Source organism: Mytilus trossulus, chromosome 14 (genome assembly GCF_036588685.1).
Source record: "Mytilus trossulus isolate FHL-02 chromosome 14, PNRI_Mtr1.1.1.hap1, whole genome shotgun sequence".
Taxonomy (NCBI): Eukaryota; Metazoa; Mollusca; class Bivalvia; order Mytilida; family Mytilidae; genus Mytilus; species Mytilus trossulus.
Window position 1 is genome coordinate 13,277,944 of NC_086386.1, and position 5,905 is coordinate 13,283,848.

The following is a 5,905-nucleotide window of genomic DNA, read 5'->3' on the forward strand; positions in this document are numbered from 1 at the left end:
CATACAGATAAGGTAGTTGGGAAAACGGTGCTATTTATTCTTCCATAGGCGACAATACTAACATTTTTTTTCCGACGTAGTCGGTATAGTTTCGGTTTGTGCACTTTGAACTTAAGGACGCTTCACTATGGCAACAGAATACGCATGCTCGACTATCCTTTCTGTGATTGGACAAAATGCTGTCATGGTAAGTGATTTCATTGTGTTTGAAAAAACGTCTCGAAAATTAAATCGTGATGGAAAGCAAGTGAAAAACTATAAATATTTGAACTAGATGTTACAAAGATTAATATTTTTATTAAAATAATTGTTTCTCCAATAGCTCTTTGTATCCATGACAGCTGTTAATTCGGGACAATTATATAATTTTTAATGTAAACTTTGTTCTTTTAGAACGCACCTACGCATGTTAGATTTCCGCGGGGTTTTGATGAATGTAAACAGAAAGATACTACTTATACTACCAATAGTTTCTAGCTCTGTTAACCATGAATTAAGTTTAATGTAAACAGTAGTAATTAAATGTATATTTGTTTCTTGTTATTTACACTGGATGTTTTTGTCAAATATTTTTTTAGGTGTGATCACAATAATTATTCTTATATATTATTGCCTTAATATAACCAGGCAGACTTAGTAAAAAATTTCTCGTAGTAACTGTTACATTAAGATGGAGATTTTATTAAAGAGATCCTGCATCATTAAGTCATTGTGCTTACGAAGGTTATCGAAATGATTTTAAGTTTTTAACATACACTTAAATTTAAATACGTCGGATATCTTTTTTAAAGATAGTTCTTGTTTTAAATATACCACCTTTTATAATAAAAACTTGGATAAAACAGTTATTGGTGGTGTTAGTACTTTATTATTCTGTTTTGAAATTATAAATTGAAGCCAAATAGTATCATGACCAACTTCCAACGGAACTTGTCTATGTTATCTATGCCCACCGTTTTAAATAGGTTTCAAAATTTATATTGTAAATATACACACTGCAGCTATTCCTAAATAAATAAAAAATATATTGCACCCGTGCATCCAATCACAGCACTCGTAGGTCGACTTCCTTCACCTGTCTTGGGTACACACAAGGCCTACCTAATGCTGATAAATGTAATAATACCGCTTTCCCAAGTTGGTAACATGTGACATATAATGACATCACTAAAAGGAAATCGCATCGGATAGTTCCGGAACTTAAGTAAAAATTGTCTTATTGCATAATTGTTTGAAACAGTAATCGATGTAAAAGGGAACGAATTTCAGTATACTCTATCAAGTATATATAATAAAATTGAGAATGGAAATGGGGAATGTGTCAAAGAGACAACAACCCGACCAAATAAAAAAAAACAGCAGAAGGTCACCAACAGGTCTTCAATGTAGCGAGAAATTCCCGCACCCGGAGGCGTCTTTCAGCTGGCCCCTAAACAAATATATACTAGTTCAGTGATAATGAACGCCATACTAATTTCCAAATTGTACACAAGAAACTAAAATGAAAATAATACAAGACTAACAAAGGCGCAGAGGCTCCTGACTTGGGACAGGCGCAAAAATGCGGCGGGGTTAAACATGTTTGTGAGATCTCAACCTTCACCCTATACCTCTAACCAATGTAGAAAAGTAAACGCATAACAATACGCACATTAAAATTCAGTTCAAGAGAAGTCCGAGTCTGATGTCAGAAGATGTAACCAAAGAAAATAAACAAAATGGCAGTATTACATAAATAACAACAGACTACTAGCAGTTAACTGACATGCCAGCTCCAGACTTCAATTAAACTGACTGCAAGATTATGATTTCATCATATGAACATCAGGCACAATCCTTCCCGTTAGGGGTTTAGTATCATACCATCATAACATATATGAGAAAAACATAACCCGTGTCATGCCAACAACTGTTTTTAGAATAAATGTGTTTAGTTCCGACGCAAATACCTTATCAGTGACTCAATATTAACACCAAAGTCTGCAATCTTTAATGACTTGACAACAGTATCGTAATTATATCCCTTCTTAATAAGTCTATTCAAGGTTTTGTAAGTTTCTGAGGTGAATACTGACACCTTTGTGCTTTATAAAGAATATTTCCATAAAAAATTGGATGTGAAATACCTGAACGTATAAGAAGTCTGCATGTTGAGCTATATTTACGAATGATGTCTTTATACCGATGATAAAATTTAGTAAATGTTTTGACTAGTTTGTGATATCGAAAACCCTGGTTTAATAATTTTTCAGTAATACATAAATTTCTCTCGTTAAAATCTAAAACATTGTTACATACACGAGCGAATCGTACAAGTTGGGATATATAAACACCGTAAGATGGTGACGTTCCCTTGTCACCATCTTACGGTGTTTATATATCTCAACTTGTTAAAACGGATAATTAACGATAGGAAATGAAAAATCATCCCTTTTATCATAAATTTTAGTATTCAGCTTTCCGTTAGCGATATAAATATCAAGATCGAGGAAAGGGTAGTGGTCATTGTTAGAATAAGCTTTATTTAAAGTAAGTTAAGCAGGATAAATTTCATTAATATACATACTGAAGTCGTCATTATTGAGAGCCAAAATATCATCCAAATATCTAAAAGTATTATTAAATTTGTTTATCAGATGTTGTTTTGATGGGTCTTTGCTTATTTTTGTCATAAATTATAACTCATAACAATACAAAAAGAGGTCCGCAATAAGTGGTGCACAGTTAGTCCACATTGGAATTCCGATAATCTGACGATATACGGAATCCCCAAAGCGAACAACAATGTTGGTTTTATAAATATTTTGATTTGAGCGTCACTGATGAGTCTTGTGTAGACGAAACGCGCGTCTGGCGTACTCAATTATAATCCTGGTACCTTTGACAACTATTATCTAGTAAAAAATCAGGTGTGTGATTTTTTTCTTAATGTGAATGTGAGGCAATGTGGTATACAGGGTAGAAAAATCAAAACTTTGAACAGATTCAAAATCACCAATTTAAGCATGCAATTTATCAAGTACTTCCAACGAGTTCTTGACACTCCAACAGTAATTTATTCCACTATTTTCGAAGGCCTTATTTGAACAATTTATTATAAGGTTTTTAATTGTACCAAGTGTGCTGGTAAGAAGAATTATAGACAATTTAGTAGTTGAACAATGGCTTGAAGACGAAATAAATATATATTTGTAAGGGGTTTTGTGTAGCTTCGGAAGCCAATACATAGTTTGGACTTTCATTGTATTTGGCTCTGCTTGTAAAGCGGTGGCTAAAAGTTTATGTTTGTTACAGATTTCGTTTTCTGAAAATGGAGTCAGTTGGAATGTTGGTAAATTGGTGATTTCCTTTTTTCAGAACCTCAATATAAAATTTACGTCAAACAATAATAATATTATTAGCAGCTTTATCGGCCGAAACAAAAACAAATTCCTTGGGTAGTTCTTTTAGTTTATGTTTGATACGAGAAATAGGTTTACTGTGGTTATTGTTAATTGCAAAATGTCCTTTAAAATGTTGAATACGTATATCAACTATCTTCATTACTGAATTAAAGAAAGAGTCCAAAGTTTTTTTGTCAGCTTTTTCCCGTTTTATCCATTTCATACAGTAAGTATGGAGTGAGTCGTGGATGATATTACGACACTCATTCCAATTAATAATTGACGGGGGACGATATTTAGGTCCTTTACTGAGGAATGATTTTAACTCTCGGTCTTGAACGATGTTAAGATCTCCTGTTATAACATGGAAAATGGGTCCATAAATATATTCGGAATTACTGCAATTACATGAAGTAGGTGTATTTCAACATCTTTACACAATTGACTATAATTAAACACAAATTTCCGGGTAGATTTCTTGTAAATATAACAAATAAGAGGTAGCTCAGTATTGTCAAAATATCCAGGAATTTGTTCTTTAACAGAATGGTCGTTAAATATACCGGAAATATTTACAAAATCAAAGCCTTTATTGACATACTTAATTTGAATAAAATGTTTTTTTTATGATCTTCAGGGCGATAAATTTTGGGAAATAATTAAGAATAACAATATGCCATAATAATTTGAACAATTTCATAGGACTGCTATATGAAATTGTGTTTCACTCCTCCAAAATTTTATTTAACTTATTAACCGGTAACGAACAGAGTTTTGTTAACAGATAATGTCTGCCGTTGTTTTTGAAATAGAAATTAGGTCCGAAATATTGGTATGATTGGCCCGAAATTTTCTTTGATTGCGATTTGTTCTACGATCGTGAGAACGGGTTATACGAACAGTTTTAGAAACTATATCCAAAATGTTAACAGAATTGGTTCTAGATATATTACCAATTCCCATGATATTACATGTATCATTTAGACCGAGAGGGTAAACTGTCTGTAATTTTTTAATCCAATTTAATTCAATTATTTTCCGTGATCGTACAAACTTTGAATGCGATTCACCAGGCTGCTTATTTACTACTTCTAAAGGTTGAACTGCTAAATATTTAAAAAGGATGGTTGTGCTTCTTAAGGTGTTGGTAAATGATACTTTTGAATTTATTTGGTCTTTTAAAACGATACAGATGTTCTTGAGTGCGTTTAGATAAATATCGCCCAGTTTCTCCTACGTACTGAATACCACACCCCGGTTTGTTTCATGTGAGTAAATAATAATACTGTTTGTTTTTCAAGTTATATCAGTTTGAAAATTTAAAGAAAATGTGCGACCATTAAACGTGGACCTTACCGTATTGTTGGTGGAAAGACGGGGGCATGTAAGTCATTTTTTGGCATGACACTTGTCGATAGAAGGGTAACCACGATTTTTATTGTTTAAAATGTTAGCGATGGTAGTATTTTTAGATAACCGATTTTGAAGATTGAGACGTGTAGATACACTTTGAACAAGTTTAGTATTTAGTATTTTTCCATTTCTAAGCTTCCTAATTGTTTAGTTAGTGAATTACATAATGAAGGAGCAAAGATTGGCGTCCAGAATATGAACCAGCATACAATAATTCAAATTATGTAAAATGGATAAATTTGTTCGGCTGAAAATGTCAAACGCTATCAGTATAAATTACCCGAAAAAGATAGTGTATATCAGGGTAGGACTGATGGCTGACTAAATAGTAGAATGGGGCTGAATATTGAAATACTACTTTTTGATAAATATTCCTAAAGTAATGAACTAGAGCAGTTCTCGTTCGGACACATACTCCATAATCTAGTATATTATAAGAACATAAACCTGAAGCACGGGGAGGCACTCTACTGCCTCCACACGGCACTAAAGACAAACTCTGTAAGTTTGACTTGTCGCTTTCTTCGGTTATAAATGCGTTTGTTAGGTGAACCAAAAAAATGGTCTTTTAATAGATTTAGTAGTATAGATAGTAGACTATAACCGAAAAGTTATCACGTGTATCATGTATCCTAAGTCAGGAACCTGATGCCTTCAGTGGTAGTCATTTGTTGATATGGTTAAGTGTTTCACGTTTTTATATAGATTAGGCCGAGGTTTTTTTTACGCTAGTCGTTTTTATGCCCTAAATTGTGTAGCTTTCTGTTAATAGTGAACGAACGATACATGTATGTCTTGAAGGCTGTAGTTTAACCTGTAATGATTTACTTTTACAAATTGAGACTTGGATTGAAAGTTGTCTCATTGGCACTCATACCACATCGATGTCTATGCACGCGCCACATAAGTGAATGTGTCATTAACTATGTACGAGTTTGATAAAACAAATGTAAATAAAGAAAAAGTCGGTCGATGTGTTCACCTTTATCAACTTAGATAATATAATTATTATTATTGTACCTTCAAACACATTACTGCACTTATCTTGATAACCCATAAAGTGTATTAGAAAAATACTGCACCATGACCGATTGGAATTAACATCTAGA